The sequence below is a fragment of the Chinchilla lanigera genome, unplaced genomic scaffold (assembly GCF_000276665.1).
Source record: "Chinchilla lanigera isolate Chin_1 unplaced genomic scaffold, ChiLan1.0 scaffold00037, whole genome shotgun sequence".
Classification (NCBI taxonomy): Eukaryota; Metazoa; Chordata; class Mammalia; order Rodentia; family Chinchillidae; genus Chinchilla; species Chinchilla lanigera.
In genome coordinates, this window is record NW_004955438.1 from 5,614,771 (window position 1) to 5,641,413 (window position 26,643).

Below are 26,643 nucleotides of genomic sequence, written 5' to 3' on the forward strand. Positions count from 1 at the left end.
AGAAGAAGAAGAAGAAGAAGAAGAAGAAGAAGAAGAAGAAGAAGAAGAAGAAGAAGAAGAAGAAGAAGAAGAAGAAGAAGAAGAAGAAGAAGAAGAATAATTGCGGTTATAGGCAGTGAGCTCACTGATTTCACTATCTTCTAAGGACTAACAATTTGAGAAATTGAACAGGTTGGTAAGCTTCTGAAAGACAATTTACTCAATGACAAAATGATAAGACTGTTGAGAAATGAAGGAAAAGGTACAAAAGAATCTTGTCGCACCTGATATACTATGTAGTTGTAGGATAACTCTGCTATAGAGGTCAGAATGTTAGGGTGAGAGAAAGGACATAGACGCTCATTGACTTTTAATCTGGCTCCATCCTGATAAAGCTATAGTAAGTTGAAAATATGAGGCACAAATGCTTTTATGACACCTGACCTACTGAACATTATAGTTTAGCAACACAATATACTGCAAAGCATCAACAATTCACCTTCATGATTGCATGACTGACTGGGAGTTATGGTTGGCCACTGCTGTCCAACACTGCAAGAGTGTTTTATGACTTATCCCTTGTCCAGAAAAAGATCAAAATTTAAATCTGAAGTATAGTTTCTACTGAATGCATATTGCCTTTGTACCATCATAAAGTAAAAAAATTATAATTCAATTCATCTTAAATCATCATCATCTGGTATGAGTAATATCAGATGTCATCTAGAGAACAGCTTTCCATGGGAAAAAAAATCACTGCTCTTTTACTCTTTCTATCACAGATGTCACTACAAGATGCTGAGCAGTACATAAAGGTAGCCTGGCCTTGTGTGTGAAGACTATTCAATACTTTAATACTGAAACTGGGAAAGATGCCTTGTAGAGAAAGTGGGGCAACTTAGGGCTGAGCTATAACAGGGTATGAGCTTAAGGCTCGAGACCTTCTAAGTTGTCTCCCTTATTAAAAGATATACCCTAAAGTGGAAGAAGTCGTCATAAGTCACAGTATTACAGTAGAAGAACAGTTGGTACTGAAACCACATTCTTTGTCCTGCAAAGCTCAGCTGATCAGTTGTTCAATAAACAGTGGTTGAGCAAATACTATACACTAGCCTTTGCCAAATGCTGAGCATCCAGAGACAAAGGCATGGTCACTGACCTCAAAGCTCCCATAATGATGGTACAGAAGATGGCTATTCAATTCTCTGCCCCCATTCCCAAGTTCCTCCACCCCCTGTCCTTTCTGGCCCTGCTGTCCTCCACCAAATGATGACCGTGTGCTCTGTGTCACTTTGTCTTCTACTTTCAGTTGGATTTGGCCAAGTGGAGAAACCAGTGGTTGATTGGAATGTGGAAGGAGAAAGAAGTCAGGGCTTTTTTCTTTCCTCTAGGTCCAGGTTGTGTTTTCAGATGATAGCTGCCCACCCACATATCCGTAGCTCTTTAGGGCAGCTCTTCTTCCACTGCTCCAGCTCCCAGTTCTATAGTAGCACCCTTTTTTTCCTTGCTGTGTCATGCCTTTGGGTATTTATGACAGACTCACAGCTCCTAATCTCTACATGCTTAGCACTCTTTGCTTGGTGTGTTAACCCTTCTCACAGCTTTAGAAATCTATTTTTAATTATCTGGAGCCATTTGAGTACCATTCTGTGTCTGCCAGTGCTTTGACTATTACCAGAGAGACCATACATAATGCAAACACAAAGGGAGAATCATGAGAAAGATATCCGGTACTGATCTCTTTTAGAAAGATTTTTTGTTTCTACAATCAACTGTCAGGGTAGGTGTTGAGAAAGAGTAATTGACATAAGATATTAGAAATTTAGAATAGGTATAAGAGAATGTTAGATGAAGACCCAGCAGTAATTATCCTAATATGTTATATTTATTCAGCTATTTAGCCTTTTAGCTCTTCCTTTGCATCTTGGTTCAACTGTCTTTCATTTTACCTCATTTTTACTTTTAACAAAATGTTACCACTTTGGAAATGCCTATGAGGTCATATGATATTATTTACTGGTGAAAAATAATGAGCTGCTTAAGAGCATGGTGTGCTCGTAGGCTGAATGGTAGTTGCCTTAGGAAATGTTTTATATTTAATATGATGTGTGCTTTCTCAGAGCATAATGTTCTCACTTAAGGCCCATCCTCACTTCATTAAAAGACTGAAGAATGGGGACTTGTGTTAATGTGTGTCTGATAGAGTTTTCTCTATGCTATTCTACCTACTCTGTATTTCTTCAGCTGCTTTGACCTTTTTACCTTGATCCATTTGACAGGTTGGCTAATTTAGCATGAAACGGTAGCCAACAGAAAAAAGCTATCATCTTGCACATTGGAGGAAGACGTAGACATGTTGGAGGAAGCTAAACAAATGTGAATCTTTGACCTTCTCCTTTAACTAGGGCTCCAGTCCAGAAAGCTCATTATAGGAAAATCTGTTAGCACCCCTCACATGTTGTCAGATGTCTGGTACGGAGCCAGCCCAACGGGGGATCAAGCGAAACTCAGTTTGTGCATGACCCATCATCGCTAAATAGCAAATTTCTGTAGTTACTTGTACTACGCAAAACTGCTCAGTGTGCTTTAAAGAGAACCTTTTGAACTTTGCACTCATCATTGTTTTTCTCTTTTTCTTTCCATTTTCTGACTTCTGTGATGAAATTGCCTTGAAGTCTTATCGTGTGTGCTCATACTCTGGGCATTTAATGAATATGGATGTTGTTTTTGCTAATTCTTGCAGCCATAAAAGGCTAGATTTGGAAGCAATGCCAGCTTGTAGCCTGAAGGAAACTTGCAGCAAATAATGCCACTTAGATCCCATTGAATTCAAACAGGACATTAGGGTATAAAGAATGAACCATGTTGTCTAATTTTTTCTCTTGTTCCTCCAGTCTAAAAGGAAAATAAAATAAAAAGAATTCTCTTTTCTCTTTCTGGAGACTCAGATATCTGATTTATTTTAAAAAGCTTATAGGCTAAAATAACTGAATCTATGTTATATGTCATGGTTTTTAAATTCCAAGTTAAGTATTGGTACTTTTCTGCCAAACACTGTGGTAGCTGGTATTATCTTAGTGTACAAAGAGTAATGAACATTTTATAATAAAATCCAGTCTATAGTCTGTGAAGTCAAGAAAACTGCATAGACCTGGAGGATATAAAATCATATGGCTTTTCAAATAAGGGCTCAAAGAGGCAAGGGGGAGGAGCGCTGGGTTAGATTTCTAACTCCTTGAGCTTGAGCCATTTTCTGCACCTTCTTTGAGGAATGGAGTTAGGTTATGTGACATTTCATTTTTAACACCCTGACTCTCTTATGTTAAGATGATCCATCTAATGGTGAAACTGATCTTAATTATCAGCAAATGAGCATGGTTAATGGTGAACTTCACTGATGAATCCCATAATATTAAGTCAGATGTCAGCCACTTTGTGAAGAAATGTTTTAAATCAATCTGTTTCATATAATTGGACTGGAAAAAAGTCTCTTTGAATTTGTGAAAGCCTGAAATACGCAGTATTTTATTTATTTATTTTTTTTTTGTGGTACCAGGGATCGAACTCACAACCTTGCGCTTGCCAGGCAGGCGCTTATGCCACTGAGCTATATCCCCAGCCCCCGCAGTATTTTATTTTAAAGAGAGAAAAAACAATAAAAATGATACAGAATTTCAAAACAAGATGATGGGAAATTAACAATGGTTATTATATTGCATATTGTTATCTTCAAAGTAGTTGTTCAGATTACTAGATAGAGGCACACAAAATTGATCAAACAATATAAGGACTAACTGTTCCTTTCAATGAACTGATAGAAATTAGTAGTACAATTATTTTTAGCTATCTTGTATATATATGCATATCTTTTCTAGTTTTCCCTTCTTTCTTTTCTCTTTTTCCCTACCCCAGTTATTCTTCCTTTTGAGCAGTTTCTTTCCCTTTCATTATATTTATTGTACTTTTTGACTCTTATTTTCTTTTTCAATTTCTTACACTAGGGAGACAATATCATGGTTACACATGTGCGTCTCGCTTGTTTCACTTATGGGTATGGTTGCTAGTTGCATCCACTTAAAACATCATACCACAGTGATATATGTGCACTCAGGTTTATAGCAGTACAATTTGTCATAGCTAAATCTTGGAAACAATCCAAATGCCCATCAACCAAGGAATGGATAAAAAAGATGTGGTATTTTTATACAATGGAGTACTACTCAGGTATAGAGAAAGGTAAACACAGGGATATGCAGTATTTTAAAACAAATGCAGTCATCACTGTCATTTTAATCACAGTATTGTGGTTTACATAAAAAATGCTCCCTTCCCAAAGTATTGCCCATTCAGAGGTGGCATTTGGAAAGTTCTGGATCACAGGAATTCTGCAGTGATGATTAGCCGGATGTGCTACTGTGAAGCAGGGCCTTGCTAGAAGAGATGTGTCCCTGGGGCCAGACCTGGAGGAGTGTATTGTTCCTATCCCCTCTCTTCTTGCTGTCTGCTTATTGCCTTCCATCAGGCAAGCAGCTTTCCTCCTGCTGTCCTTTCACTGTGCTTTTTCTGCCCATAGCCAGACAATCTTGGGTTGAACTCACTGGAAACTGTGAACCAAATATTCCTCTTTCAAATTGTGGCTGCCCAATATTTTATCCCAGTGATGAGAAGGAGTCTATGCAGAGAAATGTAAATCATGCTTAAAACTGTGGCCAGAGTATTTTTACCAAGGAGATTACTACTGATCTGCATGTCATAATATATTTAGCTAGCAGGTGATACATATCTTAATTATTCATATGCACATGATCAAATCTTAAATATTTGTGATTTCATAATTTTTGACAACATTCCCCATACTGCAGTCCTCAGAACAATTATACATATCTATTCATAACAATGGTTTTATTTTTTTGGTCCAGATATGGCTTCTCCCAGATACTCCTGCCTTACTCTATTCTACTCTTCTTTTGCATTCATGACTTTATTTTGGGGCCATATGTTCTATGCCACCTACTGGGTCTCTAGGGAGAAGAAAGGGCTGTTGCCCTTTCTTACTTGGATGAGGGCAAGTGGAAATTGTGCCGTGTCAACCACCTTTGTTATGGTTTTCAATATGAAATATAAGCAAATGGTTGTGAAGATGAGAGCTGGGCCCACAGGTCATGGAAATGGGTTTCATAATTAGCCAGAAGTTGACATCTGGTTTAGTTTTATTTTTTTAATTCAAATTCAGTGGAGTAGTAAATCCATTGTATAGGACAAAAGGCAGTAGTTTTTTGTTGAGTAGTACCAATTGCCTAAAGTGAGGTGATAATTTACCTTTTTAAAGAGATTTATGAGATTCTTGAGAAAGTGATATGAAGGAGTGTATGGGTTAGGAACTAAGGTATGTCAATATAACCTAAAGCCTGAACAAGGAAACACACAGGGGTCTTTTAGTGTAGAGAAAACAGTGAATCGGTTCCAGAAAATGGTTATTAAACTAGATGAACCATCCAAATTATAAAAGATAAGGGGAACACAGGTAAAAGTACTCACAGTGGATTAGGTGTTAAGTAGATTGTGAGTTTTAGACCATGTCCTATGAGGAGCAATGACACACGTCATTAGCAGACCTGGTTTATAATCTCTCATATGCCTTCCTCCAATTAGTTCTCATTATGGTTGACTGGAACAGAGATAATTTAGAAGGAAACTTTGGAAGGTGTGAGGAAGATGACAAAATGTCTATCAGCCCAGATTACTGGAAGATAGGATGGAGGAAGACAGCCTTGACTACCTAACTCGCTTTTCCCATATTGTTAATCAACAGTAAGTGATCTTCTGTTGGTTGACCCTCACTGTTAAAGCAGTTAATATTTTCCTAATGAAGGAAGGCTAAATAAAATATAAATCCTGAAGTAGTTACTTATACATTTTTTGTGGGTTCACACATCCTTCTTATATTTTTTGACAGTTCTGGAAACTTCTTTCTTAAATATGTTTTTCATACCTATATCGTGCACTCTGAATAACTACTATGAGGACAACAATATGCAAGGTATTAATTATTGTAACTCTCCTACTAACCTGTTTTGAACTCTGTTTTGTTATTTTTACTTTTTCTCTTTAAAATATAATTGTTGTTACATTCAGTAGATATTTTCTGAGCCTTAGAATGTGCATGTGTGAATCTGAAAGATATCCATCCTAAATAATACTAAAATTTAAATATGGGACAGATGATTACTTTGGTCTTATTAGAAGGCCAATCAGCTTAAGAAATATCCAAATAAATAGTTTTGAAATAAGTAAATCATTGAATTACCTCGAAAGATTTGGAGTATGAGGCAGGGCACCCAGACACTGGTAGAACAGTGGAACCTATAATTTCAGTGCTTGGCTTCTGTGGTTCTGGAAAAACAGGCCTGTAATATATCACCAAAGAAGAGTAGTAATAGATAGTGAATAGAACTTATTTGAACTTGGTTTTATGTGTGGTTTTATGTAGCAGGGGGACTAAAAGAAGTAAACTAGAATCACCAGTGTTGACAGAAAGTGCAAACATAGGAACTAAAATCTCACAGGAATAATAGCAAGTCTTGTGATTCCATGTATCAGAAACTAGTCCTGAGTTCAGTATAGTGTCCTTCTTTAGGCATAAAAGTCATATTTTTTGACTCTACAGTGTCATGATTCATCCTTAGGTCACATCTTCATTCTGCATTTGTGTTTGGGTCAGTTTCAATTTAATTCTTCTCTTCCTATTAACCTAATGCTTTTGTCTTTGGTGATGTAAAAAAGAATTTTGTTTACTTGGTCATTCACAGTCATGTACTGTGGACATTTTTGGTTATACTAGACTACTTCTTAGCTGCTACATTGTTTAAGTATTGGTTGAATTTGAGGAAGAAACCTATTGTGGTGATACAAATATCTGAAGTATTGGAGAAGAGGGAAAACCATCATATACAACAGAATTTATCATACAGGCCTTAGGAATAATCTTTAGAGATTTCTCTCTGTAAACATCATGATTAGTAAGCTTCCCTAAGTATGGAAGAAAATATGGTATTATAGTTATTTAATATAGCTATTTATATGATACTATACCAGTTCTTAGGGTAAAAAAATTGTTTTCTGTAGTATTTGCCAAATTCCAGAGTGTAAATATTGTCATCTTGGCCAGCTTCAGCTACCTATAATTTTAAAAGTGGCTTAAATGTTTCTGAATATTTGAAAATTGACTATTATAAGATAGAAATTTTTAGTATCAGTATGTTGCCTATGCCAAACTGGTAAAGTGATTTTTTAAAATGCAGATCATTCATGCTAAGATTGGAATCAGTAAAATTGACTACAAAGAAGTTTAAAACTCTTAGTTTATCTACACAAACGCAGATGTACACCCAGATACACACAGACACACACACACATATACACAGACACAGACACACACACACACACACACACACACACACACAAACACTCATAATCCTTCTCCCATATGTACACAATCACAAACCTGCTTAGGAAGTAGAAGTTTCTATTTTGTTTCACACTGACAAAATCTCAACTCTTTGTCCTTGGTAATTGCAAGGTCTACAGCATGATTTCTGCTACCCTTTTAGAACCACAAGGTGTTTTCCAATGAAAGAATTTTTGAGAGAGCTGTAATTAGATTCTACAGGAGTTTAATGTATTGGAGATGTAACATTGATTTGATTTTATATTTGCATTCATGATATATTCTTATACTTGACTTCCCTAACTGGGTCTGACACCTTTGCTGGAATACTTGCAAAACAGAAAGGAAAGGCTTACATGAAATATGACAGTGCGGTTTGGGCCAGATAGAGGCTTTCAGAACTTACGTGATATGACATTTGAAGATCTGTTAACTGCTAGAATCAATGTGCCCGTTAACTGAATGGGAAACCACTGCACTTCTGAGATGAGCTGATCTTACTCCATGTTCTATCCTTTCTTCATTCATGACAGATTTGGGGCCGTGTAAAATACATATATAGCCCATTTACAATCTAAAGCACATGTTAACATAAACTTGAAAAATGAAAGAGAATCGTTGCTGAGAGGTAGAAGTAGTGTTACAAAGAAAATGATGACTAAAGGGAAAAATGATACAGACAGGTGTAAGCATTATATCCCACATCTTTGTGAACTTATAAACACAAAGTCCAATCAATTTTTTTCTGAATAATTTCTCCATGTCTTCATTTGGGCGTAGAAACTCCTAAGTCTTAGGTGTCAGATAAATGTACATCTCTTTTATTCCTTGCCCTTTGTTTTGGTTTACTTGAGACCCTTTCTACTGGTATCATTTGAGCTAATTGAGTTTGGATTTGAAAAATGTTAAGATATTCTAAATGATATAGTAATCAATCACTATGTTTTATTTAAAGGTTTATTTTACTATAGAAATGATCCTTGAAAGTATAGCTTTAAGAAGTCTCATTTTAGATATAGTTCTTGATGTAGGACTTAAGTAACTGTGGTATGTCTGCATATTGGGCTTTGAAGAAACTTGGAAGCTTAGGAGCTTGCAAAGTATGCTATTATCAATTGATGGGAATCCGTGACTGTAGATTTTTCCTGGAGTGACCTTGCGTGGAGAAGAATACAGAGTTGCCAATAATTGTGGTTCCTTTGGGAATTTATAGACATGTATTATTAACCTTTCCCTTTGAGATTTATTTCTAGAAGTTCCTATCTCCTGATAAATACCATTCACAGCAGTATATGCCTTGGCAAGTCACTCCCTGATGATCACTGATTATAGTTCCTAATAATACCCTGGAGAAGTTTTGACCTCTATGAAATTTTGAACTGTTTTCCATGTTATAATCTAGTGAAAAAGATTACTACACTATAAATATATCTAAGTCATCAGGAATACTCATTAAAAATGCAGGCTCCTCCTGGAACCTACCCATGGGTGGAGGTAGAGAATTTTTATGTTTAACAAGCAATTCAGGTAGTTATTAAGAATCCAGCTGTATTTACAACTAAATTTTAGAAATTACCTCCTAGGTTTAAGACATCACTTATATGGCTTTTCCTTAGCATCTCAACCCAATGTGGTTATCTTTGATACTGCTAGACCTCTATATGGGCAACCTTTTTTAGGTATAATTTAAGGTATTTGGTAGAGAGAAGAAAAGATGTCCAGAATGTCCACCTGAAAATTTAGAATCAGGACAATTGAATAATAGACATCACCAATAGAGGAAAGAATGAAATTCCCTAAGAAGTTTGAGATAGATATAGACAGAGACAGAGTTAGAGACAGAGATATAGATATAGACGTAGATAAATAGGTATAGTATGTTTATGTGTATTTACATGCATGTGACTATGTCTCTTGCTATTGTTTAATATGGATGAATCTGATCTTATAAAAAGATGGACTTGGTAGTCAAGTTTTCTAGGTATTAACTATGTAAAGGTATTTAAGAGCCTGAAGCTTCATGAGAGATCCATGTGAAATCTGAGAAAGTGATTGAGAGGAAACTGTAGTGATGTTATGTAGGATATGGATGCCTAAATTTGAAAGTTTTGTATTAAAATACCTTTAAATATTAGAAAGCTTTATGTATTTCATTCTTGCATTTCAACACTGGCAGCTTTCCTTAAAAGGGCTTTTGAAACCATGTCTAAAGAATGACGTCAGTCTGAATTTCCAGAGTTACACGCAGTACTGTGTCCTAGCTGCTTTCACACTCTGAATTGCTTTTCCCTTCAGAGTATTTTTATTTCAATGCCTCAGAAGACCTTAGAGAGCCAGTGCAAGAGTATGCATGGGCATTTACATAGAGAATGTTGATTTATTTGTTCATGTTATGGTATTTAATTACACGTGCTAACTTATTGGAGCTGCCATGCTGCTTTTGTCTGTAGACTTAAGAAAGCATCTTCTGAAGCTGGGTTCAAGAATTTTGTATTTGCATTTTCCTTTGGCCCTTAGACAGTGATAGGCTTTTCTTAACCAAGTGGAATTGGGAAATTTCTGTATACATGAAGCTTCTATTTGTAAACTACAAATCTCTTATGGACCCTGGATGCTGGGCAGTTGATATTATGAAAGAAAGATAGGACATTGTTATAGGTCCAAGGGCATGAAACTTTCTTCTTTGGATTAGGTGTTTACTTCAGAAAATAAGGAATGTTGGCAAAGCAGGCAACACAAGCAAATCTCAGTTCTTTTTATCTGCTAATGTAAGTTCTTTGTATTACTGCAATTCATCTCTGGGAGAAAAGATACAACACAGCGGGGAAATAAATTTAGGGTCAGGCAGACTTGAGCTAAAATTTTTTCACCTCTCTCTAGGATATGTGACATATTAGCCACTCATAATTTGGTCAGTTATTGAATTCCACTTAATCTTTGCTTCTTCATCTTTAAAACAGGTACAAGTACCATTTTCTAGAAGATCAAGAATCAAATGAGTGGAAGTTTCTGTCAAAGGGAGAAAGTTATTCATAGTGGAGGATTGAAATTAATCCTTATTATTCGTAGTGAAAGGATTGAAATTAATCCTTTCAATAGGATTAATTATATTGATTGATGTTTAAGTGTGAAACATAATTGTATTCCTGGGATAAGCTTCTCTTACCCCTGATGCATTATCCTTTTAAACATCACTGGATTCGACCTGCTAACATCTTATTGAGCCTTTTACATTGATGCTTATAAATGAAATTATTTTATAGTTTTCATATGTTTTTGGTTTGTCACAGTTAGGAGTGTAATATTAACCTCATACCATGGATTCAAAAATATTTATTCCTTTTTTAAAAAAAATTTTAAAGAGAAAAAATTAACAAAATAACAACAAAGACAAAAACAAAACAACACAAAAGCAATAAAATGATACAGAATTTCAAAACAAGATGATAGGAAATTATATTTGGTAAAGATGGGCATAATTATTTAGATGTTTTATAGAATTTTATGAAACAGCTATCACTGGAACTCACATTTTTGAAGGATGCCATCTTAAATAAAGAATTTTTAAAGAACCTATTAATTTTGGCTTGAGTAGTTATGGCTTTCACCACCCACCCTTAAGTGGGAAGGATGGGAGCAATTCAGTGTGGAAAGCCCACAAATTATCTTTCTTAGCCAATGCAGAAGCAGTTTGCCATAAATAAACACTTCTCAAGTTGTTGCTCACCTTTGGTAATTTTCAGTTCTTTACAGAATCATTTTGCATAATTTCAATCCATTTTATGCATATTTTCGACTTAAGGGAATCAACTGACTACTTCATGATACCGTTGCTAGAAGTGAGTTCTGATTATGGAACTTAAATTTATGTCCACTTTACAGTGCCTACTTTAGAGTCTCTGGCAGCTAGCTTCGAATCAGCCAAATTATTGGCGCTTAATAGGTATCAACTTTCTTGATCTTAAGAGGAAGCACGAATACGATTATGGTTAGAAAACAAGATAGATTTCAGATAAGCAAGAGAAAGAAAATAACTTCGCCACTCTGGTTATAAGGAATAGCAAATTGCTAACTGAAAACTCTTGGCTTTGTTAATGAAAGACTGAAAATTGTTAATTATGTATCTTCAAAATGATTACCACACTTGAGTATTGGCCAAAGTTATTTGAAAAGATGCCCATGGCAAAAATCCTATCATTGTGCACATATGATTTTTTTTAGTTGAAAATCATAATTTATGAAATGAAGATTAGACACTTTTTTTGTATTTTAGATCTTAATTTTCAATACATTTTCATGGTCTAAGCAATCTTTAGTAACATTTTACCTTAGGAAGGTTTTGAGTCTCTAAAACATTTACTATTTTAGTTTTATAAAAACTAATTATTCAATAAGACATCAAAAAAATTAAAACAGGGTTTCTTAAGTACAAAATAAGTATAAAATAATTATAAAAGATAGTTTCAGATACTTTCAATGGAAAAATCAACTAAAGAAATATAACTTTGATAACTGAGTTAACATTAGTCATTAAAATGTTTTTAAAAAATGAAGAACAAAGCTCCTATCACTGCTTGGGGTGGCTGCTGAGGGAAGTTCCACTTATAAAATTTGGGAACTTGCATATTTTAAATTAATCTTTCTTAGAATCACCTGCGCTTTACAGATTTTCAGTGTTTGAGGGTAAAATGAATATTTAGGAAGATCTATCCAGTGGTTAAGGTTCAGAACGATATAACGCTGGCCAAAAGTCACACAGCCAAACCTCATAGCTTAGTCATCTGTGTTCCTTGGTCATTTTTTATGTGACTCTTGATATGATGCTGTTAACAATTAAAAATTTAGAAAACACCTTGCTTATCTCAAGGACTTATTCAATTTTTTTTAGCAAATTCTACTTTAATTGTTTCAAACTAAATGGAAAGCAGAGAAAGATAGAGTGGGAGAGGGAGAGGGACAGCAAATACGGGGGAGGAAGAAATTGATGGTAGATAAAAGAGATTAGCATTTTGAAAAATGTTATGTTATAAAAGTTCTAATCAAAAGATTTTCCTCTGCAAAGCAAGAAAAAATCAATTCTTAATATATTTTTTTTTGTTTGCTTTTTGTTTTTTTTTTTTGACAGGGCTTCACTATGCAGTTCAGGCTGGCCCTGAACTCACTTTTTAGCCCAGGTGATGTGCCTGCCTCAGCCTCCCGACATTGGTAGAAAAATTTTTCAATAATTGTGCCTTCCAAAATGTGGCTTTTATTCTCTTCAAACTTTTTATTTTTTGTGTTAACTCACAGGCAAGATTAACTGAAGAATATATTAAGGAAAAAAGTAAAAGTAATTACTTGCCTTTTTAAACTGATAATTATATATAATTGTATATATAATTGAAGAAATCTTATAAGCATTATAATTAAAGAAATTTCCATCACTTTCCACAGTTATAATTAGTCCATTTCTGAATTTGTTCTCTCTGTGATATGCCTATGATATCTTTTCTTTGGCATAATTTTGTGCTTTTGCTTTACTGTCCCTGAAATTAATTCTAATTAGTATTACTTGAATTATGAAGTCATTGATGAAAAATTGTATAATTTGAAGTTTATTGTCTTAGTTTTTCATCTTTTCTTGTTTTCTCAATGCCAAAACCAATACTTTTCACACAGCAGTGTGATTATGCTGATTCAACTGTTGGTTCTAAGGATGGAGATTTACAAATCTACATATAGTAATTAATCACAATAAAATCAATTTGGCTGAACTTTTAGTTTTCATCACTTAAAAAATTCTGAAAGCAATAAAAATGGACTTGCATTCTGTTACTTAGTATTTAGTGAGGTTAATATTTCAAAAACTCATCAAGTACTTTTAACAAAATAGAATTCTGCATCAACTCAGTATCTATCCATCTTGAAAAGGGATGTGCTTTGCTGAAAAGTAGCATATGATAAATTTCAAGTAAAGGCACATTTAAGAAAATAAAGAAAATGAGGAGCTCTTTATTTTTTGCTCATTTTCTTCACTGACATCAGAATTTAGCAATATGAAAATAAGACTGAATACTTCTCTTGACTGCTTCAATTGGCATTCAAGTGAGCGGCTTTTTGGATCTCTTACATTGAATGACTCATTGTTCTCACTTGAATCTGGCAGCTGACAGAGTTAGGAAATGCACATCTTGGGTGCAAGGCAATGGAGAAAATGACAAACTGAGGTGGAAATGAAATTTAGAAACCAAACCACTCCAGGGCTTTGCGATAGATGCATGTGGTGAAGTCTTGGTCTCTAAAGCATCTCTTCTGGGAGGTGGTGGAACCTTTGGGAAGAGATGGGGCCTCATGGGAGATCTTTAGATTATTGGGAAAGTGCCCTGGAAGAGAACTGTGAAAGCCAGCTTCCTCCACTCATTCTTTTTGCCTCCTGGCCATGAGGTAACCCTTTTTCTTCCTCTTCATGCTTCTACCATAATGCACTGCCTCAAACTCAACGTAGCTATTGGACTTTGGACCAAAATCTCCATGACAGTGAGTCCCAATAAGCCTTTTTTGTTTGTTTGTTTATAAGCTAATTATCTCCTCTATTTCATTATAGTAACAAAAAACTTACTAATGCAGAACTCCTACTCAAATCCTGAAAAGATATCATTTTTTTTCTATGTACACCTAAGGAATATCTTTAAATCTAACGCATCTTTTCAAAAAATTTTCTTTTATGGAGAAAAATATATTTTTATTAGATATGTTGTTCTGTATTTTCTGTCTCTTCTCACTGTGCTCCAAGTCAATTTAAAAGTATACTGGCCAATGTTGTGATTATATATATAGATATAGAGATATGGACATTAGATTTAAAACATTTAAAATGCACAGTGAGGGCTTTAAAGTTTCTGAGAGCCAGGCATGGTGGAGTAGCTCTGTAATTCCAGCTCTTGGGAGGCTGAGGCAGGAGGATCATTGCAAGTTCAAGGCCAGCCTGGGCTACAAAGTGAGTTCAAGACCAGTCTGAACTGCATAGTGAGACCCTGTCTCAAAAAAGAAAAAAATCATAAAATTTTTGAGTAATCACCTGACCATTAATATGTAAATCACTGTCTCAATTAGAATAGTATCTAGTAAAACATTCAATGTACATTCCTAAGTATATTTAAGATAATCAAAAATGTCAATTAGATTTATCTTGCAGCTTCCTTTTGCTTGGAAAAAAACCTTTAAAAAGCTTCCACGTCTCTTAATCTCTTGGAACCAAACAGAAAACCAATCGAAAGATACAATAAATGTTCTCAGTACTTAACCTATAAAAACAAGGGCTATTGATGATTTTGTCTGTCTTACTGAAAACAGGATTGAATTCAACAGAGTTTTACTGCTTGCCAGGCAGAATGATGACCAAACACAAAAATGGGACTGCTTTTTCCAATTTCACAGTTTAGAACCTGGCCGTCTACTCTCACATATTTTGAAGCTGTTTTTAATTCCTTGTTTGCATGCAAATTTAGCTCTTGGGAATTTCTTCTGCAGTCTTGCTCCTTAGTCCTTATAATTTTATAACTCTTTGGCAACACCATTTATCAGCCATAGAGTGCACCTAAGCTGTTTCTGATATGTTTGTACCTGATCTCTCACTTCCCTGGCAATACAATCTCTTAAAAAAAACTCTTAACTTCTTCCTCAGGTCTAACAATAGTTAGTAATGGTTGAACCTTATTAATATAAGATGTTGAGCTAAGACTGTAAGGTTTTTGTCATGTATTCATCTATTCATGTATTCATCAGCTCATGAAGTAGCTACAGATGTCACAGATGAGAAAAATGAGGCCTGACACATTTGTTAGAAAGTCAGATGGCTGTGGGAGAGTTGAAATTTAAACTTGGATGGGTCTGAGTCCCAAAATACTGTACTGCTATTGACCACCATTCTTGACTCCCTCCAATACCTTCATTGTACAATATCAGGAAACGAATTTCTCCAGACTGTATGATAATGAGAACAGTTTAATATATTCGACTCTCGGCTTTTCAGAAAGTCTTGTTGGAGTTACACACTGTGTAGTCATCCTGGCACATCTAATCAATTTTATCATCACATTTCTCTGTCTACCATTTGGAGAATCATCTTTCTTCTTCCTTACAAATTCCTTCACTTCAAAGCCTCAACTTTTTGTTCAGAAACTCTCTGCAAAATAGTTTACTCCAGGTTTTGCCCCCTGCAGATTATCCATTTTCTCCAGGCTACCTAGTCTGACATTGCTATTCTTTGCTCCTTTTCCTTAGGCTATTTTATACCTAGAGACCAAAGATCAAAGTTGTGGACGATTCCTTGATCTTCTTCCATAGCTTTCGGTTTCAGCCCATGTGAGATTGCTGGAGAAAGTGAAATGGACAGTTCCTTAAGGATATTTAAGGCAACTGATGCAGAGAGAGGAAAGAGAGACTTGAGATATTACAGTTCTAAATTTACTGGGTAATTATCCATAAAAGGATTTTATTATGAGAGAAGTAACCAAAATTATGTATTCTTAACACTCATTTTATAAGTAATAAATCTGGGGTTCAGAGGAAATACCTAAATTGAAGATAAATAAGTTTTCTAAGGTTTTGATAAAAATAAGGTTCTGATAAAAAGTTTTCTAAGGTTCTGATAAAAATTTAGTTTTATCCCCTCCATAGAACTGTTTTCTATTATAACAGTGTTATTTATAGTTTTCTAGGGATTGATTCTATGTATCTATCTATCTATCTATCTTTCTATCAGTTTATTATCTATCGATCTCTATCTACTATATCTATCTATTAATCCTCTCAAGCCATAACTATAATTCAGGACATGTTTTTAAAGAAGTGATATGTTCAGTTTATGTGCTGTAGGAGCCTATAAGACACACAGAGATAAGAAAAGCGTGCTCTTTCTGTAATTGATTTGAGAAGTGTATGGGTTCTCAGACACACATAAGTAATTACATTCCAAATGTAAGTATATTAATTCACTGTGTTGGTTAGTAAACAACATTATTGATATGAAAGGAAAATAAAGAACTTGCTTTGCATTGCATAACTTTTATGATTAAATAATCCTGAAACTCATCTATGAAAACTACAGAAGGGGAAGCTAGAGGAAAAGGAGCAGGTTTCTGGGCAGGAGGCATACCACAGAGGTTCCTGCCCTTTATGTAAGAGCTCACTTGGAGAAGAATTTGACTGACAGTGACACATCACAAATGAGACACAAGCTTGGGTCTGGAAAAATATTGCAGACATAAGGACAGTCAAGACCATAATGAAGATTATTCTGAAAATTTAGTGTGAACTCACCAACTGACAAAGAGACAGCAGGGATAAAAGTTATTGTGATTGTGTCCATATACCATGCCCTGGAGACTGATTAGGGACCGAAATCTACAACAGGAAGCAGCCTAAATCAGCTGATATATTTATTCCTTGGAATATTCAATAAAATGTGGCTTCAACATTATAGTAGCTCCAGAATTTCTAGCACCACTGTCTGCATTTATTGTGGCAAAAGTTATTACTTATGTATCTTTCTGCAAGTTGAGTGAGGACTGTAGGTGTACTAAGTCCTTGGGTGATGTAAATCAACAACCTATCAGGAACTGACTGCTTGTTAGAAACAGTTGGGATAAACCACAGGGATTGTTATTGACGGCAGAAGCTACAAGGATGTGGGTATGAATCTTTCAATGGTTATGCATTAACATGATGACCTATTCCTTCATGATGGTGAGAACTATCCAAATATTGTCACAAAATTAATGACTTAAAGATTTTTCTTAAGAGTCTGTATTTTTTCCTCTAGCAATTTAAGTGAGGTCAGAACATGGAATGGAAAAGTGTAACAAGACAGTAAATCATTCACATATTGTATGTACTTTGAGCCAGATTTTGAGACGAGAAGAAGTATTAGCTAGTTTAATGAACTATTTTATTTTATTTTATTTTATTTATTTATTTATTTTTTTTTGGTTTTTCTCCAGTACCAGGAACCCAACTCACGACCTTGCGCTTGCCAGGCAGGCGCTTTGCTGCTGAGCTAAATCCCCAGCCCCAATGAACTATTTTATGTATCTTTGTACTTCATTAGATTAAAGATACTATTCTTCCAACTTTATTATGTTTTTCTTATATATTAAGATTTTATGATATTGCTATACAGAAATTCTAGGTTTTACCTAACTGAGAAGTTCTTATCAATTTGTGATTTTAGAAATAAAAGGATCTCATAAAAGGACCAGTGTCTACTTCCCCAGAGAGTAAATAAATACAAGGATGCACAGAAGACAACAAACTTACATCTCAAAATGTCTGAAATGCTACTTGAGTTTTGTTTTGTTTAAAAACCTCTGATAAAACTTTACAAAGAAGTCCTTCACCCAGGTCAAATAAATCACACCTATTCTGTGAGAAATAGAAAAACAAAAAACTAATATGCTGGCCTGATTTACGCTGCCACTTAAAAGAAGGAAATGATAGACTGTAAGGAATGACAGTTGATTCAATTAAAAACTAATTAGACAATATAAATTTAATAATTTCTTTTATGCATGTTTGTATTAATAAAGTTAATCTACTCTTACATTGAGAAAATAGACACCAACTCTTAGTGGCTTAATAAGACAGAGATTTACAACACATTTATGATACACAGGACAAGGAAGCTTTATACAAATATCCAAGGGGATATAGTAGCTCCACAGCTAAGTGCTATGGCACTATCATCTGGATATATATGCCCCTGGGTCATCCAATGTGGGAAAGAGGAGGACTGCATATATATAGTTCTTGTCAGTAAACCACCAGACATCAGCAGTGCAGGTATCTGTATATATATATATATATATATATATATATATATATATTTAATTCTTAGCCAAGAAGTGATAAATGCCACTTCATATAAAACAACTACAGGGAATCAGGGAAGGGCAATCTCTCATTGTATCCTGAAGGACGAGATACTAGGATTACTAATATGAGTGGACACTAAAATCTCTAGTGTGGCTCAGAGAAGCAAAAAGAAACTTTATTCGAACTCTCAAAGTGTCTTCCTATAAACATAAAACTAGTGTACCTAAAAATAGCTACTAGTATGATAAAGTATAAGATTCAAAATGCACAGAGAGCCAGGTATGGTTCTGCATTCCTATAATCCCAGCTCTCTGGAGGCTGAGGCAGGAGGATCTCTAGCAGTTTAAGGCTAGCTTAGGCTACTTAGTGAGTGCGAGACTAGCCTGAATTACAGAGTGAGATCTTGTCTCAAAAAAATGCAGAGAAGTATAGTAGAAGCTGCAGAGAGAACTTATTAAAGCTGTTTAGGAAAATTGAACTTTATCGATGTTGTTAGCAGTCAGGTTGAGAAGCACAGCTGATACGGATGGATCATAGCATTTCAATGCACAGGAATCTTTTCTGAATCCATCTTTGAAATTAGTGACATTCAAATTCAAATTTTTCTTGTTATTATACTTAGGATGTCAGGTGTTTTTTTTTTTTTCAGGAAATTAAAGCTTTCACTGACTAAGACAGTATGCTGTTTTGTATTGTTTTACTCTGGTGTTGTTAATTTATTAAAACAATGTGTGACATCACACTTGGTACCTAGAAGAAGCATTTGTGCATAGCAGTTCAGCAATATTCTGTGAACTTGCAGTTTTTGCTATTCCAAACGTTCCAGCATTGGACTTCTTAATGAGTTCAATAATAACAAATAAATGCCAAGAAAGAATAATGCCTACCATTTAAGGAATAATCTACTGTATTTATTCTGCATTCCTCATTCTGGCAGGAGGAAAGCTTTCCAAGACTGCACACAGCATGTACCATTGCAAGGATCAATAAGGACAATTATTTCCCGTTTATCTAGAAATGAAATGTCCAGCAGTTCAGCCTTCTTGAGGGTATGGATGAAGTGCGCAGAAATGAGCTCTAAGTAGTGAGAAAATTAGCCATTATAAGACTCACATATTATTTCATGGGCATATTACAGAGTAAGTCAGATTTGTTCCTATAATTGTAGAAGTTCGATATAAAATGAATCTTAATTTTCAAGTTCAGCAAGTCCCCTCAATCCTCTTCCCCTCAGGTTTGCAGCAAACAGTACACTAGAATTAGGGTTGAAAAGTGGGGAGAAAGTGATGCTAGACTAACTCACTGATGAGGAAAAAATGACAGTTAGTTGTCAGAAAGGCTTATCAGTAAGATTGCACATAAACAGCAAACATTCAGTTCATGATAAAACAATCTATCAAACCATGTTACTGAAAAGACCAGTGGTAGAGTGGACCTCCGCTTGGTTCAATTAAGATTTTGTTTCTACAGTCTCTTAGTTTCCAAGACATTATGATTGGCTTTGCCCTTAGTTTTTCATAATCTGGAAGCACTGTAACAATGATATGCTTTGTTTCATATTCAGTACAGGTGGTTATCTTGTTTTGGTTTTAGCCATGTCTGAACTTTTAAGTTTGGTCCAAAGCTGCCCTCTACATTTTAGGTTTGGCAAGAAGTTTTCTCTGTACATGGTGAACTGCAACCTACCTTTGATGTATAAATAGACTCTACTCTACTCTCTCAACAACTAGGTGAGCCGCCGCCAATCACAAGTAGCAAGCTGCTCAAACTGTGTGTGGATGAGATAGATCCGAGCTGTGAGCAGTTATTCCTTCTCTACATTTCACTTCAGTTTTCTGCCTATCATTTCCATTTCAATGGCTATAAATATAACCACCATGTGGTAGAGCAGCTATTTCGGAGCCGTTTTTGGTTCAAATTGCTGCCTGAATCTTGAATCACGAATAAAGCCAATTAAAAACTGCAAAAACTAGATTTGCTGTAATTTTCCTGTAGCGGAACCAGTTTCTTTGGTCAGGATAGGGTCAAGCTCTGACAGCGTCATGCTGGAAACAATGACTGTGGCAAAAGGACTGAAATTTTCCTGATCGGCTGTGCATTTCGAGAAATCCCAGTGAGACCCCATAAACAACGTGGTTGCCATTAAGGACCGGCTTTAAGAAGAATGTTGGGGAGAAAACTGGAACATGAAAAACAAAAAGACAGCAAGCATGAGCAAAAATAGACCTGAGATATGGTGAAATATGAAGTTGTGGCCATTTAGCATAGAGAGAATATTTTCAATTATTTCTTCCTAAGTATTATGTAGAGTAATTAATGCTTATAGTGATGGTATGAAATTATAATCTGTATATACATATATATATATTTATATATTATTGGGAACTATGTTTTACTACATTTTCTAAGCTCTGTGTGTGTGTATGTTTTGCTGGAGGTTGAAGTCAAGGCCTTGCACCCTACCACTGAGCTATATGTCCAGTAGAGTCTATATTTGCTAGTGTTGAAATCAAGTTTGATAACATAGAAATGATTAACTAATACTTAGTTTTTCACTTTTCAGCTGCATGTTCGACCTCATTTTATGGAAGAGGAAATATGATTCTTTGAGATGAGTCCCTAAATACCTGTGCAAGAAGAATGCTCTATTTTCAGAAAGTCAGAGTACTGAGAGAATATTAAGAGGCGCTATTTAGAAAGCAGACTGGAGGGCTGCAGAGATCCCCCACCTGAAGTTTGTGCATATCCACTTGGTCCCCATACTGCTGGGAAACAGCTCTCGAGATGGGATAAAAGCCTCACCGCAAAGTTACTTTCATTACAAAGGTAACTCTTTTGAAGATTTTTGTTTTGTTTTGTTTTTTGTTTTTTGTTTTTTTCTGGTACCGGAAATTGAACTCACGACCTTGTGCTTGCCAGACAGGTGCTGTGCTGCCGAGCTAAATCACCAGCCCCTCTTTTGAAGATATTAGTTGCAAATATTTTTACATCCTGTAGTACAAGATTGGGTTAGTGTGGTCTCTTGTTAATATTCCTTCAGGCAGAAAAAGAAAGTAAAATTGCCTTAAGCAACATAGTCAATCAGGGCCTTTGTAAGAAGCACATGGTAACTTCAGTGGTTTAATTTACAGATTGAGATAATCCTCCACAAATCTCTAGTCAGTGAAACCCACAGGGACAGTACTCAGGCAGGAGCTGATGATAGCAGGACCCATAGGCCTGGAAGGGGCACATAGAGGGAGTAGCTACCGGGTGAATAGGACCTCAGAGAGAGCTGTGCTTTTGGTTTCAGGGACCTACCCATCTTACTGCAAGCCAGCAGGGAGTGAGCTCAGAGAATCAATCTGATGACCCCATTCTCTGCCCTCTTATATGTGGCTCGTGCATTTGCTGGTTTCAATCAACATTCAGGAGCCTGAGATTGAACCTAAAAGACACAGATCAGGTAGAAAAGGATGAAGACAAATTGATGATCCAAGCAATAGTTACTTGGCACAATAACATTTTCACTTTTATACGTAGAAATGACAATTCAGTAGTCAGAGCATTTAGTCTGATTGGAAAGATCCTTCTTTAGAATAATAGGTGTATATAAAACATGCATCTATAAGTAGCTCAAATGTTATATCTTAATAACATTACTCTTAACTGATCTGCAAACCATTCTGTGTACCTCATGAGTTGATCAGTGATTTTTGTCCAGCAGCATGATTTCCTCAAAAAAAAAAAAAAAAATCTTCAGCCTTAGTGATGCTTTGTGGGCCAGTGTGGTAACCTGCGCTGTGTAAAGTCATAATTCCTCCTTGAATGAGCAGGGAAATGGGCTTAGGTAGTGCCTATGTGACTTCCCACTAGGTTATATACACAGGAGATATTTCACTGTTACCACACTGGCAGTGCAATGTGAGGCTGGCTTTAAAGTTCTAGATGACAGAGGGGGACACTGGAAAGTCATAAACATCTCTCCTGGGCTACTAGCCCTGCTGCAGCAGCCCTTATCAGGGCACTTGGAATCCTTGTTTTTGAATAAACAAAGAACTCCTTGTGAGGTCAGTAGGCCAGTGGTCTTTTCCAGATAGCTCCAGTGAATAAGGATCGGCAGTGTCCCTCATAGAGGGTTAGCATTTGTTTCTGTGGCAAGTTAGAAAACAGTACTCACTGTATCCTGTATCATCAGTATTTGCTTATTATTAGAATCTTTGTTTACCTTCTACAATTGTGCCTGGGTCAAGGCCTGGTATTTTCTGTTCTTGCTTTCAAAAAATATTTTTTTTAAAATTAAAAGGATTTAAATTAAGAGGAAGCTTCAGAGATTTACCACATAACCCTGGATCTGCACATGCACAGCCTACCCTATTGTCACTATCCTCCATGCTTGGTACACTTGTTACAGCTGGTGAACCCACAATCACCCATCTTAATTACACAAAGTCCACTTTTTGCATCAGAATCTACTTCTATGTGTTGTGCATTTTATCGTTTGGACAAATAGTTAATGAATGGACCCCTACTGCAGTATCATGTATTTTCACTGCATAAAAACTCCTTTAGTGATTCACTTGTTCATTGCTTCCAATCCCGAGAAACCACTCATCATTTTGTTGTTTCCATAGCTTTGCCTTTTGTGAAAATCCTACAGTGGGAATAATATAACCGGTGGCCTTTTCAGACTGCCTTTTTTCATTTACTAGTATGCATTTAAACTTCTTCCATGTCTTTTCATGGCTTGATCTCTCATTTATTTTTAGTGTTAAATAATATTTCATTATGGAAAATAATATTTCAGTATGAATAATATTTATCCACTCACTGAAGAATATCTTCATTGCTTCAAAGTTTTGATGATTATATATAATGCTGCTATAAATATTGCTACAAAGTGTTTTTATGTAGATACTGGACACATACCAAAGAGTATGATTCCTGGATTATATGGTAAGCATATAACTAGTATTATAAGAAAATCTTGTACTTTGATACTCAAGGTTTATTTATCTATTATCTGTCTGTCTATCATCTATCTATCTATCAGCTATCTATCTATTATCTGTCTACCTATTTATCTGTCTATCATCTATTTATTATCTATTTGTCTATCTATCTGTCATCTATCATCTATCTATCATCAATCTTTCTTTTGAGGCACTGGTGATTGAACCCAGAGCTTGCTAAACTACAAACCTGGTAGTACTTATTTATTTATTTTTAAAGATTTGAGACAGTCTTGCTAAGTTTCTGTGATTGTCCTCTAACTTTCTATCTTTTTGCCTTAGTCTTCTGAGTAGTTGGGATTGTAGGCACGTGCTACTGCATCAGGCTGATGTGAATATTTTCTTATTAGTCAACCTTAGTTTTGAGTATTTAGTTGAGAAGATAAAGGATTCCCAAAATGAAGTAAAGATCATAAATATAGATTCAAGTCTCAGTGTCTGGAAGATTGCTCTGAAAACACATTTACTGAAGTTTAAAGGGGCAGTGGGACCTCAGAAAAGTCCTTGTTTTGAGTTGGTTTCTTAGTAGACAAAGTGAGCTGGAACAGAGGCTCCACTTGTCTTTCTGCTGGGACATTACTGACTGATTGCATTCACATGAGTGCTGGACTCGACTGAATTATGTCAGCATCTCAGGAAGACCAGCTGGTGCTTCTGAAGAACATTCTTAAATCTGTGCTCACCATGAATTTAGGGGGAAAACAAGGTTCTATGGGAGATCATGGAGGAGGACTGTTCATGGCACAGCCTCGGTGTGTCTCTCCATTAACATGACAGCTGTGTCAGTTCTACCCTCCTTCGAAGGGAGCAATGAGCCTTTTTGCTGTTTTACCAAGGTCCTCAGTGGTGTCTCTCGTCCCTCTCACTGGCTTAGCAAAGTGTTTCTTAGTCACATAGATTTACTAAAAGACATTCTGGCTTTTCAGATTTTCTCTGCAGGCATGTAAGAATTTCTCTGGTTGGCAAGATGATCAACGAAAGCCATATTAAGTTGATATTCCCATATGCCTATGTGCTTGACTGCTGCTAACTCAGCATCCTTACCTTCCTGGGTCTGAGATATCATAAATCAGAATCCAGCCTCACACCCATATACTTGTGAGTTGAATTCTGCACATGAGAGGCTCATAGAGGGCAGATAAGGGAAACCATCATTCCAGAGGATGGAGTAGATTGTAGTGTGGGAGGGTGGGAGGGATGCTCTCACCTCAGTGTTGTTCACGGATGGCTGAGACCTGCATATTCTTGAGCACACTGCTCTGATGCTATAAATGAGAACTTTTGCAACTTTTTTCTTTCTTTTAATTCTAGGTCTTCCAACAGCTGCGGAAGACTCTTTTTCCCTGATAAAAAATTCCTTCATATGTGGTATGCTTTATACGTTTTAGCTAATCATGCCCTGAGAGGCTGTACAACCCATTTGCTTCCAAAGGAAGACGTTTGGCAGAATGATAAAAGAAATAATTTATACATGAACTCCCATCTCCCAAGAGTCAATAGTTACCCTAAAGGACATTAATTATTTTCGTGTATTCAAGTAGCTCACTGTGCCTTAAAATTAACAAAAAGCCCAAGGGGGTGCTGTGTGGTGTGTGCAATATAGGAAAATCTAAAAGCCTTCTCAGGGTAGCCCATGCATATTTGTTCAGTTTGCACAGAAAGCTGATTCCAACAGTGGCAGTGGTAGTAGAATAAATGGCTAAAGACCTCATGAACAAGTGAGGCCAACAAAATCTGAAGTGAAGCCCAGGAATAGTTTTCTACATGAGATTCAGGGCCAGGGGTCTTGGGTTTGATTTTTGGTGTATACTTTCATTGTCAGCATAGGTGACTGTAACAAAATGCCACAATTTTGGTGACTTATAAACACCATGATTTTTATTTCTTCCAGGTATGGATGGAGGCTGAAAGTCAATTGCCAGGGTACCAGCACTGTGAATTCTTGTAAGCATCATCTTTTAGGTCGCAGAAAGTCTACTTCTTTGTGAAGCATCACATGGTAATTGGACAGATAGCTACCTCTCAGGTCTCTTTTCATAGGGGTACTAATTTCATTAATAAGGGCTCTGCTTCAGTGACCAAATTAATTTCCAGTGACTCCAGCTGTAGGCACCATTACATTGGGGTTAAGATTTCAAGATGGGAGTTTTTATGGGACACATTATTCAGCCCATAAGATTAACCAATAACTAGCCAACACACATATTTGCCCTTTGGTCATATCTTCAGTATCCTCAAACACAAGACAGTAATGAGGACAGCAACCTTGGAATCATTCTGAAGATTTTTTGAGACAGGGTCTCTCTATGTACTTTTGGCAGGCTTTGAACTCCTTCCATAGTCCAAAGTGGTCTCAAACTCACTGTAACACTCCTGCCTCACCTTCCTGAGGGCTATGATCACAGACATGGACTACTACATGTGGTGCCATTCTGAAGATTAAAAGATGGAAAGCATATAGTGTACTTCCCATGGTACCTGGGACATAACACAGGCTGGATATATAGATGGTTCTTTCTGTGATGATGGTTTTATTAATTTTCCAGTAGACAATGCTTCAAGTAGGAGGAAAGATAAAAAACTCTGTAGGCTCTCCTGCTCTTGAACACATGACTTATTAGTAAGATGCTTCCTCCAACCCAGGTCAGAATCTTGAAAAGATACAGTAAATGATTTTCCTTCTCTCAAGAAAGCTTTTGGAAAGACATGGATACTGGGGAAGGAGTCTGACATTTGTAAACATAGGTAGATTGGATGGAACGCAATAGGACTTGAAAAATCATTGTGCTTCTAGACTAATGCCATCTTGATCAAAACATAACTGAAAACAAGGTCCAGAAGCCCATCATAAATAAAGGTACATAATGTTGGCCACACAATTTTTACTTATGAAATCCTGTAAAATGAAATACTTGTATAAGGAAAAGCACAAGCTAAGAAGAAAGCATAGTGATAAAAAGCTATAAAGTTGTACGTAAAACATTAAAATTGAGGATACATACAATTTAGTGATCTCTTGCTCTTTCTTATCTGTAAAATTAAAATTGAAACTAGATAACATTAACCTCAGTTTAGCCTATGCTGATTATTAACTCTGGGTATTTTACATCAGAGATTTGGCATATTAAAGTAAATGAAATTATACTAATCGGTTAACTCTGCAATATTTCATCTTGATGCAGAGTGTTAAACTGAAATGGGAATCTATAAATTTAAAAGAAATCATTTTACTTGATAACAGAATATTTGAATTAATCTATAGAATACAAATACAAAATATTCAGGATTTGTTAGTCTTACTTTTTTAGGAGTATATTTTAGTTCCAAAAAAAAAACACCAGTCAATTTTCTTCTCTGTATACAGGTAAAAAATAC